Here is a 19,286-nt window from a genome sequence, read left to right as displayed (position 1 = left end):
TTATACCAAAGAATTAAATCTGATCATTAATATCTGATATTTTGCCAGTACGTACACTGATAAGGGGAAGGGAAGCCAGTCACGAAATTTGAAAGTAAACTCAGTCTCTTTTTAGCTTTTTGATGCTTTTCATAGAGGTCAAGGACTCATTGCAAAACATTTTTGCAAGTATGAAATGCTTATATTTGGTCCAGAAAAAATACATTTTAGACTGGTTTAGAATTACTGGTAGTTTATTTGAAAGCAAAGGAAAAGCAACTGAGCATAAATTTTCTGTCTTTAGAACAGTTTATGAAAATATGTTATAAAAGTGTTTTTATTTTTCTGTTATTTTTTTTGTACAAAGATATTAGTAATGCTATTTATAGGAAAACCGTAAAAATTGCCCTAAACATTGACATTTAAGAGTGTCAAATAACAAAGTATCTTTGGTATATTAAACTTTTGCTCTTCATGCAAAAAAAAAAAAAAAGTTAAGATATATTTGAGTATATAAGGAATCCATTTAGGAAATGCTTAAAACTAATAGCTAGACCATTGTAAAAAACATTTTTTCATTAGGGAGTGTAGTACAAACCTTTGTGGTATACCCCTAAATATTTCATTACCTAGCAAAATTTTATCATCAGAGAGACAGTTATTACTGCAGGTAGAAATAAACTTGTCCTGCACATTTACTGTCTGGATTGGGATGATGTAGGGCAGTGGTTCTTAACCTGTGGGTCGTGACCCCTTTTTAACAATGAAAATACATTGCAGCATTAGGAAGGTTGAAAACACTGATGTAGGGGGAAGCGAAGTTGGTTACAGAAATTCAGGGAAAGCAAAATTTGGTTTGGCTTTTGGAAGTTTATCAGGTTATCCTAGCCAAGGATTTTACCCATAGAACCATTTTATAGGAAATGGAGATGGTTCACAGGTGCCAAACAGGGGTTCTCAAACTTTTTAAACAGGGGGCCAGTTCACTGCCCCTCAGACTGTTGAAGGGCCGGACTATAGTTTAAAAAAAAAAAAATATGAACAAATTCCTATGCACACTGCACATATCTTATTTGGAAGTAAAAAAACAAAACGAGAACAAATACAATCACACCGCTTCATGTGGCCCGTGGGCTGCAGTTTGAGGATTCCTGGATTAGGCCATAATGTATACTGGAAATGAATGCATCCAGCTGTCCAAAAAGTTTCCTGCCTACCTCTAATTAAGAATTAAAACTTTGTTGAGGTTAATGAAACAAGATGCAAAATTTTGTCAAGTAAATGAAATTATGTACAATTAATTCAGCAGAACATAAACATTAATTTGCCAATGAGTATCTTCCTTTGTGTAATAGTTCATCCTTAGTTTGCTCTAAACTGAACAATCATCTGTTAAATTATATTTGTATTTATTGAATACTTATTGGTTGATTTTAAGCTTAACTTAAAATTTACTTGTTTCATAGACAAATAAGCATATTTTATACATTCATGTGCCACTTTAAACTGTTGTCACTTAAGCTTTTCATCATATAGATATATGAATATGTTCATATTCTTTTACAAGTCAGTATTCATATCTAAGTCACTAATCCAAGCATTGAAATTGTAGTTTCATCTTGGGCTAATTTTATATGTACTATTTTTTCCCAATAGATTTACATTTGAGAAAAATTCTGAGGACTATATAAATTAAAGATTTAGAGAATCATTCTTTGTTCTAAGCCATCTGGTGACTTATAACAATACCTATAACTTGCTTGCAAATTTTAAGAACTGGCACCAATTAAGTGTCATTCAAAACCATATACTTAAAATCAAATATATGCAATAGATTGTATATATTTAGCTATAAAATAGTTTTTATATATTTAATCATAATTGCTATAATAAAGGTTGATGATTTTTTCAATTGCTACATGATACTTAAAGTGTAACTCACAACACATATCCAGAAGAGACGTTATATGAATGTATTAAATGTGAATTGGTTTTTAAAGGAATTTCTTATATAGACATAAAACTTGCTTATTTAGGATTTCCAATAAATATGAAATTTTAACTATATAAATTTATTCATAATGCCAATCAACTATAATATAGCCAATAAATGAGTTGTATAATTCAATTAAACCTTTTTTTAATTGAGTTTTTTAAAAACAGTTTGTTTTAAAATTATTTCTAAACATTTTCCATGAAGAATTATTACAGATTGAAGTGGTTATTAAAATAATCAAACTCATTTTCAAGCCTGAATCTCAATTGTTACATTGTGATTTTGTGACTATACATTGTAAACATTTGTGGTATACACCTAAATATTTCATGAATTTCTACAATTCTAAATAGGTTTTGAAAATTTCATTTTCCATTAATATAACATAGAAATAGTGATTTGAGTACTGATTGTGTAATCTACAATCTTGATTAATTTGCATCTTAAAGTTCTAGTAGCACTTTCATAGCTTCCACTGAAAATTCTTCAGAGATAATTGTCATCTGCAAATAAAGAATATTTTACTTCTTTTAAAAAGATATATCTTTTAATTCACCTGCTTATATTGCATTGTCTAGACTGACTATATCCAGTTAAGAGGAAGTGATGAGACCAAACACAATACTATTTTCCCTGATCTTTTAAAAAAGGCATTTAGAAGATCAGTGAAACAAAAGTTGTTTTTTTGAAAAGATTAATAAAATCAATAAACACTTTTCCAGACTAACCAGAAAAATAAGATCTCTAATAACTTTGACCAGAAACAATAAAGGGGAAAAAACCTTTAATTACACAGAAATATAAAAGATCCTCAATGATTACTACAAAAAAACTCTACACCCAGAAATATGAAAATGTGGAGGAAATGGACCAATACCTGTAATTGCACCACTTTCCTAAACTCTAATTCTAATTCAGAATTAGAAATTCTGAACATACCTATACCAAACTCTGAAATTGTATCAACAATATGAAATATTCCAAAGAAGAAAAATCCCTGGACCAGACGGTTTCACATGAGAATTCTACTAACACTTCAAAGAGGAAACTGGTACCTATATTGCATAACCTATTCCAAAATATAGGGAAGGAAAGAATATTGCCCAACAGGTTCTACGAAGAAAATATCACTCTGATACCAAAACCATAAAAGACCCAACAAAAAATGAAAACCAATATCATTAATGAATATCAATACAAAAATATTTAATAAGCTTCTAGCTAATAGAATACAGTGACACATTAAAAAAGTTATACACCATGATTAGGTAGGTTTTAGCAAAACAATGCAAGATTGGTTCAACATACAAAAATCTATAAATGTAATTCACCACATAAATTAAAAAACAAAGACTATATGATTCTCTCAATTAATGTAGAAAAGGCTTTTGATAGTAATACCCAGCATCCTTTTCTGATAAGAACACTTAAGAAAATAGGCTTAGGTGGGACATTTCTTAAACTGGTAAAGGTCATCGACAACAAACCCACACCCAATATCATATTGAATGGAGTAAAACTGAAAGCATTTCCACTCAAAACTGGAACTAGACAAAGATACCAACTATACTGCTATTCAATATTGAGCTGGAATCAGGCAAGAGAAGGAGATCAAGGGTATTCAAATGGGGACAGAGGAAGTCAAACTCCTATTCTTTTCAAATGAGATGATTTTATACCTTCAAAAACCCAGGGACTCAACAGCAAAGCTCTTAGAAATGATCAAGGAATATAGTAGAGTATCAGGATACAAAATCAATGTCCACAAATCAGTAGCCTTTATATATATATATATCGAGAGCAATCAAACTGAAAATAAAATCAAAGACTCTATATCTTTTACAGTAGCTCCAAAGAAGGTGAAATACTTGGGAACATATCTAACAAAGGATGTGAAGGATCTCCATAAAGAGAATTATGAAACCCTGAGGAAAGAAATGACCTAGGACATTAACAAATAGAAGAACATACTTTGCTTGTGGCTGGGAAAAATAAACATCATTAAAATATCCAAACTATACAAAGCAATCTATAGATTTTATAAAATCCCACCAAAGCACCAACATCATACTTTGAAATCCTGAAAAAGTACTTTGTTTCATATAGAACCATAAAAAACTCCAAATAGCTAATACAATTTTTAAAAACAAAAACAAATCTAGAGGCATCATGTTACTAGACTTCAGGTTATACTACCTACAAGTCTATAGGTAGATCAAAACAGCATGGTATTGGCATAAAAATTGATATTTAGATATATATGGAATAGAATAGAGTATCTAGAGAAACTCAGCCACATATCACCATTTGATCTTTGATAAACCAAACAAAATATGCACTGGGGAAAAGAATCCCTATTTAATAAATGGTGCTGGGAGAACTGGTTAGCCATGTGCAGAAGACTGAAACTGGACCCACACTTCTCACCATTGACAAAAATTGACTCTCACTGGGTAAAAGATTTAAATATAGGAAACAAAACAATAAAAATTCTAGAAGAGCTTGCTGTGAGTTGTGTGATGCCATGGCACTCTACCTAGGGCCATAAAGTGAAACTCTATCTCTACAAAAAAAAAAAAAAAAGATTTGTTAAGGGTGGCGCCTGTGGCTCAGTCGGTAAGGCGCCGGCCCCATATACCGAGGGTGGCGGGTTCAAACCCAGCCCCCACCAAACTGCAACAAAAAAATAGCTGGGCGTTGTGGCGGGTGCCTGTAGTCCCAGCTACTCGGGAGGCTGAGGCAAGAGAATCGCTTAAGCCCAGGAGTTGGAGGTTGCTGTGAGCTGTGTGAGGCCACGGCACTCTACTGAGGGCCATAAAGTGAGACTCTGTCTCTACAAAAAAAAAAAAAAAAAAAATTCTAGAAGAGCATGTGGAGATAACACTTAAAAATATTGGCCTGGGATAAGATTTTATGAAGAACCCCACCACCACCCCCAGCAATTGCAGCAACATCAAAAATAATTAAATGGGATTTGATCAAGTTAATAAGCTTCTGGACAGCTTAGGGCATCACAACTAAAGCAAACAGCCTGCCTTTGGAATGGGAGCTTTTTGCATGTTATGAAATTGGCAACCAACAACTAGAATCTAAAGAAAACACAAATTAACAAGAAAAGAGCAAACAACCCCACTTAAAAGTGGGAAAGAAAAATGAACACAAACTTTTCTGAAGATGGCAGATGAATGGCCAAAAAATACATGAAAAAATGCTCATTGTCTCTTATCATAAGAGAAATTCAGATTAAAACCATTGTGAGATATCACCTGACCCCTGTCAGATTAGCCCACATTACAAAGTCCCAAATCTGAAGATGCTGGCATGGATGTGGAGAGCAGGGAACACTTCTACACTGCTGGTGGGATCACAAAATAATATGACCTTTATGGAAAAAAAGTATGAAGAATTCTTAAAGAACTGAAAGTTCACCTTCCATTTGATCCCACAATCCCATTACTAGCTATCTACCCAGAAGAACAAAAATCATTTCACCACAAAGACAATTGTACCAGAATGTTTACTGCAGCTCAATTCACAATTGCCAAGTGTGGAAACAATCCAAATGCCCATTAATCCATGAATGGATTAACAAACTGTGGCATATTTATAACATGGAGTACTATTCAGTCCCAAGAAAAGATGGAGATTTTACATTTATGTTTACGTGGATGAAGTTGAAGCACATTCTTCTTAGTAAGAAGTATCTTAGTATCTCAAGAATGGAAAAAAAAACCAATATACTTAATACTATTGCAAAACCAATATACGAACAACCACATACCCACATGTGATAAAACACAAATATAGTCTAGCAAGGGAGAGAGGAAAGGAGGAAGCGGGGTGGCAATTAGTGGGATCTCACCTAATGTACACACCATGAGGATTTTCAGCACAACCCCTAGGTGAAGGGCTCAACTATGACTTGAACTTTACCTTAGAATAGAAAGCACTATAACCTAAACATTTGTATCCTCACATTAATTTGAAATTTAAACAAAATTTAAAAATGGAAGAAAAAGACACATAGAAAAAGCATTTTTAAAGTCATTTTTTGGTAACTAAACCTGATATTAGCTATTGGAATTTTGTAGATGCTCTTAATCACGTTAAGGAATTTTCTTTCTATTCTTACTTTCCTGAAAGGAATAGATTCTGGATTTGTTGCACATTTTTCCCGTGTCTATTGAGATGATAATTGGGTTCTTTATTCTGCAGTTGGTTAATATGGTGAATTGCATACAATGTTGTTGGAAAGTTAAACCAACTTTGCATTCATGGGGTAAACCTCACATAGTCACAGTATATTATGTTTTCAATATATTGTTGAATCACCTTTGCTAAACTGGTTTAGAAATCTTATATCCATATTTATGAAGTATTTTGTCCTGCTGTGTTTACATCCTTATATTGCCATTTTATAGTGTTGGCATCTTCATATTGCTGATTTCATAAAATGAATTTGGAAACATTAAATCCTTTCATTTTTGAAAATGTTTCTGTATATTGGTTATTTCTACTTTACAATTCGTCAGTGAATACATCTGCTACCATTTACAATTTGCAGAAAGTTTTCACAGTACGATTCAATTTCTTAAATAAATAGAAATAGGGCTTATCTATTTCTTTTTGAGTGAGTTTTGATAGTTTGTGTCTTCCAAAGAATTTTTCCATTTCAGGTTATCAGTTTTTTCATTAATGAGCTTCAATATTTTATATATGTCCAGGAATATGTTCATTTCATCTAAGTTCTTGAATTTATTGGCATAAAGTTGCTCATGATATTTTTTGATTTTGCTTTAAATAAGTACTGATTCTGCAGTGTGACATCATCTTTCTCATTCCCAGTATTGGTAATTTGTGAGTTTTTCTTTTTATCCCGAGCAATTAGGTTAGAGTTTTATCAATTTTTCTATTTTATCAGTTTTATTGATGTCAAAGAAGTATGTTTGAGTTAGTTATGGATTTTTATCAAGTGTACAAACATGGAAGATGGTATGCCCTCTTAATTAATTGGCCACTTTAGCATTATAAATTGCCTTCTTTATGTATGTTAATGTACTTTGTTATGAAACTTTACAATTAATATAGCCATATCAACTTTAATTTGATTAGAATTAACATGGTATATCTTTTATGATCCTTTTAACCATCTTGTTTCTTTATATTTACAGTGACTTTTTGTAAGCAGCATATGGTCCTTTCTTTTTATACAGCCCAATAATTTCTATCTTTAAATTGTAGTGTTTCTTTTCATGCTGTATAAAAAATGAAGAAAAATCATTATCCCGAGATATTACGTATATAAAGAAATCGAAAATTCTGGCTGAGTTAGATTAATACCTGTATATCTAACCTCATCGAGGAAAGAACATATTTCAGTCATGTCTTTTCTAACTTGTGTAGATTGCTTTATTCATACAGTGTAATTTTATAAATGCTCTTAGATTACATGCATTACTTATCTGGTTCTGTTATCAGAGTAAAAATTAAGAAGGGTAGGAAATAGTGGGTGAAGGTAAAAAAAAATAGTATCAGACGTTAAATTAACACATGGATATTTAAGAAAAATATGTTGTATAAACTGTGGCTCACAGAGGGTTTAGTAATTGATGTGTTTATTAACGTAACAAAAATGAGAACTCATTAAATAGCACATGTCTAATAAAGGTGTTGCATGATTGAGGACAGAATAGAAATATACACCAAGATCTAGAGAACAGGATTTAAGTTTGGGTGCCAAAACTCAGTAAGACAGAGAATCCCAAGGACCCAAGGAGGGAGGCCTGGAGAGAAAAGGGTCAAAACACTCATCGACTGGCATTCATAGAGAATATTGTATATGTGGGTGAGGTTGAAATAATAAAAGAAAGAAGACAATTTTTACTAACTGTGCCTAAATTCAAAAGCTAGAGTCCCTAGAATGCCTTAGGGTAAGATTAGACCAGCAACAAGGTGAGAAGGTTAAAAAAAAAAAATCTGTTAGGCTATTGATTAACCTTCAAATGAAAATAGTGGAAATAGTTCTACTTGAGACAATTGAAAATAAATAAATCTTAGATGTTAACATTATATTTTTGTGAGAGTGTACAATTTAGATTATGTGTAAATTGACAAATTGAAACAAATTTTTAAAAATCATTTCAACTATTCTTTTTCTACACATGGAAAAAGTAGTTGGAAATTCTTTACAAGTTTATCAAGTAAGTAACAATACCTTTCTGTTAAGGAAAAAAGATAATGCCACCATTATATTCAATGATTTTATTTCATACAATATGTGTATAATACTATTTGTAGTTAGTAAACAGGATCCTCTAATTTTTTAATTACTTTTTATTTAATTAAAAAATAAAACAGACTTCTTATTTCAGGTCTAATGTGTAAAGATAAAGATCTCAGAAGTTAACACTCTTTCCTTACAACAATAAAAACTAGAAAAACTGAAAATCAACACATTTTTAGACCCTTCAAAGAACTGAGATCACAGAAAAAAACAGCCTCTCAGTACCTGGAAAAACAGCAATAGCTAAACAGAACAATTGAGAATCATTTACCTATAGCAGAAGCATGGACACCATAGAGATAAGTCCACAGACTTCTTTGGAAAATCAGACAGATCAGTGTTACTTGAAAGTGCACTAGAATGAGAGTGGGAAATTCTTAGGGCTACAATGGGTACCCATGCTATTGTGGGCTTGCCTTCCAAAAATGTACTTGGTTTTCAAAGAAAAGATATGAAAAAATATCTGTATGATGCTGTCAGAAGGAGAGGAGGAGAAACCATGGTGAAACCCTTTAGGAATATTCATAATAAAGTCCTACATTCAGGATAAACACTTGGGCAGAAGCTTACTCCATGTGGAAAAAAAGGAATTACACAACCCTACACCTCCTCAGAGTTCCTACCTAAGTACAAAAAAAGAGAAAAATCATTGTTAACAGAGGGCAGGGCTTCTAAAACATTGAAAATTATAAGTTCATAGAATGGGGCGTATGAAGCCAGGGTTATAAAAGTTGTATCACTGGAGGAGAGAGAGATATGCTTGAGAAAGCCATTCCCTCTGCACACAATTAGACTGGACACTATTAAACTGAGAGTTTTAATCAAGAAGACTGTATATAATGTCCTTCTCCTACCTGCTACAATCATACCAACAAACTTCAAGTACAGGAACAGATTATTTCAATGGGTTACTGTTCAAAGAGTTGTAAGATCTAGACTCTCTTTGAGAATTAGTGCAAAGAGAAGTCATAACCAAGATGAAGAGCAAAAACAAGAACAGTCGAAGCATTTGAAGGCTCTGCTATCTTTAGCTAAGCAAAGCTAAGCAGATGAACATAAATCCTCACATTCAGGCTTAGTTAACTATGACAGCTACAACATATCCAACTTTGAAAATTATACTGTCTGGAAAAACAAAGCAAGCATCTGAACCAAATTACAGATATGACACAGATGTTAGAATTGTCACACAAGAACTTTAAAATATACTTTGTTACCAGAGAAATGATAACAATGGGAAAGTGTCAAAAGAAAACCCTAAAAGTCAAGAAGGCAGAAATAAATGAGTAATATCTTCAATGGGCAAGTCAGTAGAGTTGATACAACCAAGAAAATAAAACTTGAAGACAGTCAATAGAAAATTTCTAAACTGAAATGCAATAAGAAAAAATAAATAAATGAATGTGTACATACACACAGAAAATGCAAGAACTGTTGGGCTGTAAAACAATATGGAAAAAAGTTAAACACATAAACATAATTAGAATATGAGAAAAGAGAATGGGGCAAAAGAAATATTTCAAGTAATAATAGCAGAGAGGTTTGAAAATCAAAGAGAGAGACTTCTTATTTCTCAGCATGTAAAGAACTGGAAAACCTTAAAAATTATTTTCTACATCCCAGAATGTAAACTGGAAGGTGTCACTCCATCCTAACAACAAGGAAAAACCTGAAATAATCAAAAATTTTGCAACTCTACTCAGAGATGGGAAAAAAGGAGGCAGAATAAATACGTGTATATCAACTAATAATAGCAGACAATAATGTTTTAAAATTAAAGAGACATCCCATTTCTTTTCCAGCATGTAAAGAATTTGAAGTTGCCAGTCTATTCTGATAAAAAATAAAAACCTAAGGGAAAAAAAGAGAGAGAGGTTAACAACTCATCCCAAATACATAAAGAAAGTAAACTCACCAGGCAAACTGCCTCCCAAATTGGAAAGACAGACAAATTATACAGAGAAACACAACTTACTGAAGCAGAAACCCACAAGCAGAAACTGCTATGGGAACTGGTTCCAGTTTAAAGAAGTCTGAGTTGCCGAGGCACAGTGGCTCATGCCGTAATCCTAGCACTCTGGGAGGCTAAGGTGGGTGGCTTGTCTGAGCTCATAGATTACAGACCAGCCTGAGACAGAGGGAGACCTCATCTCTAAAAAATAGCCAGGCATTATGGCTGGCGCCTATAGTCCCAACTACTTAGGAGGCTAAGGCAAGAGGATCGCTTAAGCCCAAGAGTTTGAGGTTACTGTGAGCTGTGACACTACAGCACTCTACTGAGGGCAAGAAAATGAGACTCTGTCTAAAAAAAAAAAAAAGAAGACATTGGAGTTATAATTGATGACTTGCTAGTGAATTACTATGGACAACTCTGATTGTTCAAAATTCCAATGGGGCCCAGTCATGGAGAGCTTCATACCTCTGTGAGTTTTAGCTCCAAAAGCTCAACCAGATTTTCACACCGAATATTGAGAAATATCTCCTTATGCTCCAAAAATGGGAAGGGGAAAAGTAACCTTTGTGAAATATGCCAGAGTATCCTATTCTACCCAACAAAATCTGCCTTCAGAAGAAACTATTTAACCAAAGCCTAAGTTGCCAGGGCTTCACGACAGTCTAACCGGCCTTGGGGGAAAGAAAATACAAATCAGGCTAGCTACAGCTAGCTCATACCCAGCTACAGCCCTCTCTAGCCATTCTGTACAACCTAAGGAGGTTAGAATAAAAGAAAACCTGAGAGGCATTGATGAGGTCACAGCCTAGAGGCACAATGTCATAAAGCACTAAGACCCACACATACCACCACATTAGTAAAGGCCTATTTGTACAAGTTCCTTTAACCCAGTGCATCATGTTTGGCTGCAAAGAAAAAATTACAGGGCATACTAAAAGGCAGAAAACACAGTTTGACTAGGCACAGCAAGTGTCAGAACCAGACCCAGATATAGCATGGAAGTTGGCTGGTTGGTAATGACTTTAATTTAGATACAACAACAAAGCAGGCTGTCTGGAAGAAAAAATTGATAAGCTAAACTTCATTAAAATTACAAATAGCTCCACTGAGAAAGACACTGTCAAAAGAACAGAAAGTTAAGCCAAAGAGAGAATATATTTTTAAAGGCTATATCTGATAAAGGACTGTTAACCAAATATACAAAGAAAACTTAAAACTCAATAACAAGAAAACAAAAATGCTGATTGGAAAATGGACCAATTTTAGCAGACACTTTAGTTCACCAAAGAAGATATACAAATAAGATAGCACATAAGTATATAAAAAATGTTATGAACATCATATTTTATAAGGGAAATGCAAATTAAGACAACAATGCGATACCACTAATAGAATAGCCAAAATCCAGAAAACCAACATCACTAAATAGTAGCAAGGATGTGGAGCAACAAGAACACTCATTCATGCCAGTAGGAATGCAAAATAGCAGAGTAACTTAGGAAGACCTTTCAAAACTTACGTGTAGGTATTTATAGCTGCTTTATTCCTTTTTTCTTTTTCTTTCTTTCTTTTTTTTTTTTTTTTTTTGTGGAGGGGAAAGAGTCTCACTTTGTCACCCTGGGTGGAGTGCGTGATGTCACGGCTCACAGCAACCTCAGACTCTGGGGCTCAAGTGATACTACAGGCCACAATGCCCGGCTATGTTTTAGAGACAGGATCCCAAGCTTGCTCAGGCTGGTCTCTAACTCCTGAGCTCAGGGATGAGCTCAGCCACATGTTCCATCTACCTCGGCTTCCCAGAGTGCTGAAATTACAAGCATGAGCCACCATGCTAGGTCTACTGCCTTTTTTTGTTTTGTTTTGTTTTTGAGATAGAGTCTCACTAAGTAGCCCTCAATAGAGTGCTGTAGTGTCACAGCTCACAGCAACCTCCAACTCTTAGGCTTAAGCAATTCTCTTGCCTCAGCCTCCCAAGTAGCTGGGAATAAAGGCACCTGCCACAAAGCCAGCTATTTTTGGTTGTAGTTGGCCAGGGCTAGATTTGAACCTGCCAGCTCTGGTATATGTGGCTGGCACCCTAGCCACTGAGCTATAGGTGCCGAGCCAGGGCCTACTGCTTTATTTATTATTGTAAAAACTTGGAAGCAACCACATGTTCTTCAGTAGATAAATAAATACAAACTGTGATACATCCAGGCCATGGGATATTATTTAGCACTAATAACATGAGCTATCAACTCATGAAAAGAAAAGGAGCAACTTTAAATATCTATCACTATATGAAACAAGCCAATCTGAAAACACTGAATATTATGTGATTCCAACTTTATGACATTCTGGAAAAAATAAAAGCCTGGAGATAGTAAAAATAATCAGTAGTGGCCAGAAGGTAAGGGGAGGAAGAAAGGAATATGTGGGGTACAATGGATCTTTAGAGCAATGAAATCACCTGTATGGTAGCACAATGGTAGATTCATGTCCTTAGATATTTGTCATAGGCATAGAATGTGCAACACCAAAAGTGAACTGCTACACCATGGAGTACTATTTGGTCATTAAAAAAAAAAAGAAAGAAAAAAGGATGAATCAATACCTTTTGCAACAATCCGAATGGATCTGGAGACTATTTTTCTAAGTGAGGCCTCTCAAGAAGAACAAACACCACATGTGCTCACTATTAAACTGGAACTAACTGATGAGCACATATGTATACAGAGAGAAGTAAAAGTCAGTGGAAATCAACCAGGGGGAGAGGAGAGGTGGGGAGGAGTGAAAACCTACCTAGTAGATACAATGAACTCTATTTAGGTGATAGCCACAACTATAGCAGAGACTCGAGTATTACAAAGCAATCTATGTAACCCACAACATTTGTACCCCTTAATGGTCAAAAGAGTAAAAAGATAAATTAAAATTCACAATAGAAAAAAAGTGAACTGTAATGTAAACGATGGACCTTGAGTAATAATAGTAAGTTCATCAATCTAGGCCCATCAATTAAAATTAATGTACCATTCTTGTGGGAGATGTTGATAAGTGTGGGAGACCACACATAGGCAGACAGGGGGTAAATGTAGAATTCTGCACCTTCCATACAATTTTGCTGCCAACCCAAAACTGCTCTAAAAAATAAAGATTTAATTAAAAAATGGAAGGTTAAATCCAAAACTAAAGGCAGTAGAGGGGCCAAGGGAAAGGTTTACCCCTGCCCTCTGAAAATTCTCTGAAAATGAAAAGACAATAAAGAGATTAATAGAAGAAAGAGCATATAAAATTATTTAACATACATAGCACACGATTACCCAACAACCCAATGGTTTATAGATGCTTACGTACCCTTTTTTGTAGGGGAAGGGATGCTGAGGGTTATAGAATTAACTGACTTTAGAGAAGGAATGAATGGACCCAGGAGGCAGACATTATTTGTGAATGACTGACTCTCTTCGAAAACTGAATGGGAGTCGAGAACAGACAATGGTTTGGGACAACATTGGTCTGGGCTTTTAATGTGGTATGTAATTTTCAGTCTTTTCCTCTGTGATATGAGTCATAATATTCTCTGTTTAATGACATTTCAGGGAAGAGATCAAAGGCAATTTTGTTTCTCTTTGTTGGGTCTGGTTTCTAGGTAGAAAGGGGAATTTCAGAGAACAATCTCATCCTCTGCTTTGGGATAGACAAAGGGTTGAGGGACAGGAGGGAATAAAGAAGTTCAAAGTGGATAGGTGGGTAGGGTGCCAGCCCCATATCCCGAGGGTGGCAGGTTCAAGCCTGGCCCCGGCCAAACTGCAACAACAACAACAAAGAAGTCCAAAGGGAACTTGAGCTGCTTTTCTAGTAAAGCCTGTCAAAGACCCATGTTTAGGGGTGTGGTTCTTAGTCCCAACAACTGTTTTACCCATCAGGGAAGAAAGGAACAAGAAGAGTGGATAAAGATGGAATATAGGTACTTCTGAATGGATCTTGTCATCTTGCTTTAATTTTAAATTGGTTTACATGAGACAAAATTAAATTTTAAAAATTCCTTTAAACTTGAGGAAAGATAAAACTGATGATTCTAACTACTAAAAAACATTCATGAGAGACACAAAACCACAAGTCTAGGGAATTCAGTAATCATAAAGATAATACAAAAATGAACTTGTGAATGTCATATTTACACAACTATAAAAATAAATACAAACATAAGATGAAGTCTTGAGGAAATCCAGGGAGCACTAGAGGAACAGACTTGCCTATAGAGAAACAAGGATGAAAACCACAGGGAATTTTATCAGGAGACCTGCAGACAAGAAGAGTAGAGTGAAATCTTTCATGTGTTGGAAGAAAAAAAACCTGTCAGCATAGAATTCTATGCCGAACAAATTTATCCTTCAGAAGCCAAGAAAAAAATAAATACTTTTTCACATCAACAAAAATTGTAAGCAAATGAACTCTGCAAAAATATTAGAAGTTCTTTAGGCAAAAGATAAAGAACAGAAGAGTGGCTGGGATTTTGGACTTTACCTTATAAATAATGATACTTAATAGTATGTACCCTCATATTAACTTGAAATAAAAAAAAAAAGGAAGAGTGGTGGAGATGAAATAAATGAAAGAAAAACAAGATGTTTTCATTGTATTATTCTTAAAAAAAAAAAACAAAAACATTTTTTTATGTCAATAAATTTCGGGAATCAAACATTTTTTTTTTTGTTGCTCTTACATGCATGAATTACATAGTAGTGAAGTCGGGGATTTTAGTGTATTCATCACCCAAACAGAGTACATTGTACCCCACAGGTAACTGTTCATCCTTCACTTTCCCTTCACCTACCCTCTTCTGTATCTCCAATATCCATTCTGATACTCTGTAGGACCATGAAAACTATAGCTTAGCTCCCGCTTGTGAGAACTGCAGTATTTGCTTTTCCTTTCCTGAGATACTTCTATTAAAATGATAGTCTCCAGTTCTATTTGAGTTGCTGCAAAAGACAGCAATTTTAGCACTGATCAAGTGGAGTTTTGCTTAGCAGGTGTGGCTGAGATACGAAGGAATCAAAGATGTTGGTGAGAATGCTTTTTCAGATGATCAACTGAGTGATCCAGACAAGTAAAAAAGAGAGAGTTCAAGAAAGAACTACTCATATTCTTAGGGTTACTTATCTCTTAGCAGTACATTGTCGCTACTGTAACAGACACACACACACACACAATTTTAAGGCAAAATAGTTTCAAAGGACACATCTCCTTAAGCATATGCTAAAGGAGGCAAATCTGAACAGACAACAGTGCTTTTTTTTTTTTTTTTAAAAACACCTGTTTATTGCTGATAGAGTTAGCTTGCTTTTGTTAAACTACATCAGAAATAGAAATGTTTAAAGTTTTATATCCAATTTTTAGTCTGATTTCAATGAAAACTTTAAGATAGTCTTCTGGTTTATGATTAATCTAACATAATCCTTGTGATGTAATACTTAATATAATTATCTAATTTTATAATCATGCATAATTCTTTGACGTTGGATGTGAAAATATCCATCAGGAATGGTAAAATACTCTACAAGGTCATTTTAGTATTATTTGCAAACATCTTAACAATTAACCTGCCCAAAAAGGTGAGGAGGTTTGCATATGGCAGTTTTGATTATATTTATCTCAAACTTAAAATAACTAAAGAACTTAGCATTTTAAAATGTTCATATAAGACAAACAAAAACAAAAACAACAACAAAAAAAAACCCTCAAAACACATTATGTCTCATTTGTTTTAACCTTTAAGCATTATCCACAGACAGTTCACAATTTTTCAGTTGCTATTATTAAGCCCATAAATGTGTTGTGGGTCTACATGTATATGTAAATACTTCATTCAAAAATGGCACATTAAACAATGACTTAGAATGCACATTTTAGAAAGCTATTCATCCCACTCTAGAAGTACAGGATACTTTTTAAATGGGCCTTATTTTAGATAATGCTGTGATCTATGATACTGAAACATTACAAGTAAATCCCAAGGTTATTTGTAAGTATTGATTATTTTAGAAAATAAGTCGTTAAAAAAATCTTACACATCTGTACAAGCTAAGCTAAGCACCACTCTTGAAGGCAAGGAGAATTGCATTTGTCTAGACTATGAAACCTAAGTTTAGATAAAGAATCCAGCAATAAAGCTGAAAGGCAGAAGGGATAAAAGGGACAGGGTATTATTAATGCTTATCACTCCTGAGGTCCGTGCAGTTCAATGACAGTTTCAAAAGGATGTGCTGATAAAGGATTTGCCTGCAGTTTGAGGCAGTGTACAATGGTTCCAGTAATCCTCTAGTGGAAAAAAAAGAAAGCTAAGATACTTCTGAAGTTTGAATAGATGAATGACAGTTCTGATCCAAGTGGCCGCATTCCCTTCTGGTTATATATATATATAAACCATATCACTGAAAACACCACTGCACTAGTACCAAGATAAAAATATGCCAGAAATACAGGGTACATAGATTTATGCTACCAAATCAAAGACATTTAAAAAATTTAAAGACAATACACACTAGCTAAATGTTAGAATATCATCCTGAATATATATGACCTAATAAAAATGCAAATACGTGTTTAAAATTTAATCAGTGTTTTACTCATTTGATTTACCTGATGATCAACATTTTTATTTCATGCTAAACATCCTTTACACAGGTCTTAACCTGCCTGTGACAGAAAATAGGTCTGTATGTTCTGAAAATAGGTCAAAGTAAATTTTCTCTTGTTTATCTTTGTAGAGATCAAGGAATACTTGTAGGGTCTCACTCTATTGCCCAGGCTGGAGTGCAGTGGTACAATGATAACTCATTGCAATCTCTAACTCCTGGCCTACAGCAAGTCTCCCACCTGAGCTTCCTGAGTGTCTAGGACTACAGGAACATGCCACCGTTTCCAGGTAATTTTTTTTTCTTTTTTCTTTTTTGTTAGGGAGGTGATTTGGTCTTGCTATATTGCTGGAGAAGATGGGGTACTGCTATGTTGTTGGTTTTATATTCCTGGCCTCAAGTAATCCTCCTCTCCTATCCTCCAAAAATGTTTGGATTATAAGCCTGAGCCACTGTGCCTGATCTCTTTCTTTAAATATAAAAACCACACAGTTTTATTTTATATAATCTGAAATGCATTAACAGCACCAATCTATAATAAAAATATGCTCACCATTCATGTTGCAATATGTTTAATTTTATTATTTTCCTACAATATTGTAGTTTAAATTATTCATGATATACATTCTGAGATCTTGTTAATAAAAATGAACAAAGAACTTATGAGAAAATGGTCAAGTACAAATTTATACATTTTTTCATGTTCTTTCATATTTATTTTTTTAATGACAGATAAAATTATATGTATTTATTATATATAGCATAATGTTTTGAAGTATATATATATATATATAGTGAATGAATACATCTAGTGAGTGTAACATACATATTAACTCACATAGGTATTATTTTTGTGGTACAAGCATTTTTACCTCTATGCTCAGCATTGTTCAAGAATCCAATATGTTGGTAAGTACAGTCACCATGCTTTACAATAGAACAGATTTTCAAAGTAGATGAAATAGCTTTCTGTTAGAAGAAGAGGCCACCTAGGACTCTAGAAAGAAGAAATCATACTAACGGAACAGACCAGAGAACCCAAATATAAAACCATCCACTACAGCCAGCCGATCTTTGACAAATCAGACAACAATATACACATGGAAAAAGATGCCCTATTAATAAATAGTTTTAGGGAACTTGGATAGCCATGTGCAAAAGAGTGAAACAGATTTCCTATCTCTCACCACTCATAAAAATTAATTCAAGACTTAAATGTAAAGTATGAAACCATAAAACGCTAAAAGAAAATGTTGGAAAAAGTCTTCTAGATAGCAGCCTAGGCAAAGAATTTATGAACAAGACCCCAATAGCAATTACAGCAACAACAAAAATAAATAATTGGGACTTAATTAACTTAAACAGGCTTTTTCACAGCTAAAAAAACAAAAATCAACAGAACAAGTAGACAATCTACAGAATGGGAGAAAACATTCACATAATATGCTTCTAATAAAGGACTAATCACCAGCATCTACAAAGAACTCAAGCAAATCAGCCAAGAACAAACAACCCCATCAAAAAGTGAGAAAAGTCATGAAAAGCAGTTTTTCAAAAGAAGATAGAAAAATGGCTCATAAACATATGAAAAAATGTTCAACATCACTAATCATCAGGGAAATGAAAATTAAAACCACAATGAACTTACACCTTACACCAGTTAAAATGGCTTTTATTAAAAAGCCCAAAACAATAGATGCTGGTGTGGATGCAGACAGAACGGAACCAGAACAGCATTGTTGGTCAGACTACAAATTAGTACAATCTCTATGAAAGACAGCATGGAAGATTCCTCAATGAACTAAACATAGATCTACCATTTGATCCAGCAATCCCACTACTGGGTATCTACCCAAAGAAAATTAGTCATTTTATCAAAAAGACATCTGCACTTCAATGTTTATTGTAGCACAATTTATAATTTCAAAGATGTGGATTCAATTCATGAGTGGATTAACAAAATGTGATGTGCGTATACATACATATATACCATGGAGGAATTTATATGGAACTAGAAATCATTATCCAATGTGATGTAAAGAATGGAAAAAGAAACACTACACGTATTCACTATTAAACAGGAACTAGCCAATGAACATGTATACATGGGGGCGGGAGTAAAACTCAGTGGAAATCAAGCAGTGGGGCTGGTGGAGGAGGGGTTGGGTGAAATCTACCTTACTTGTACAGTGAACACAATCTGGGTGATGGGCACACTTATAACCCTGACTTAAACATAGAAAAATAGATGTATATAAGCAAAACATTTGTACCTCCATAGTATTTTGAAATGAAAAAGAAATATTCATTGTATTTTTGGAAGACTTTATATTAATAAAATAAAATATTAAAAAAAAAAATCAATGCCTGGTTTCAGAGCTTCAAAGGACAGGCTTAACTCTCTTGATAAAGGCCAATGCGGCTGGTGACTAAGTTGAAGCCATTGTTAATTTA

Source organism: Nycticebus coucang, chromosome 11 (assembly GCF_027406575.1).
Source record: "Nycticebus coucang isolate mNycCou1 chromosome 11, mNycCou1.pri, whole genome shotgun sequence".
Classification (NCBI taxonomy): domain Eukaryota; kingdom Metazoa; phylum Chordata; class Mammalia; order Primates; family Lorisidae; genus Nycticebus; species Nycticebus coucang.
This window is presented reverse-complemented; position numbering follows the sequence as displayed.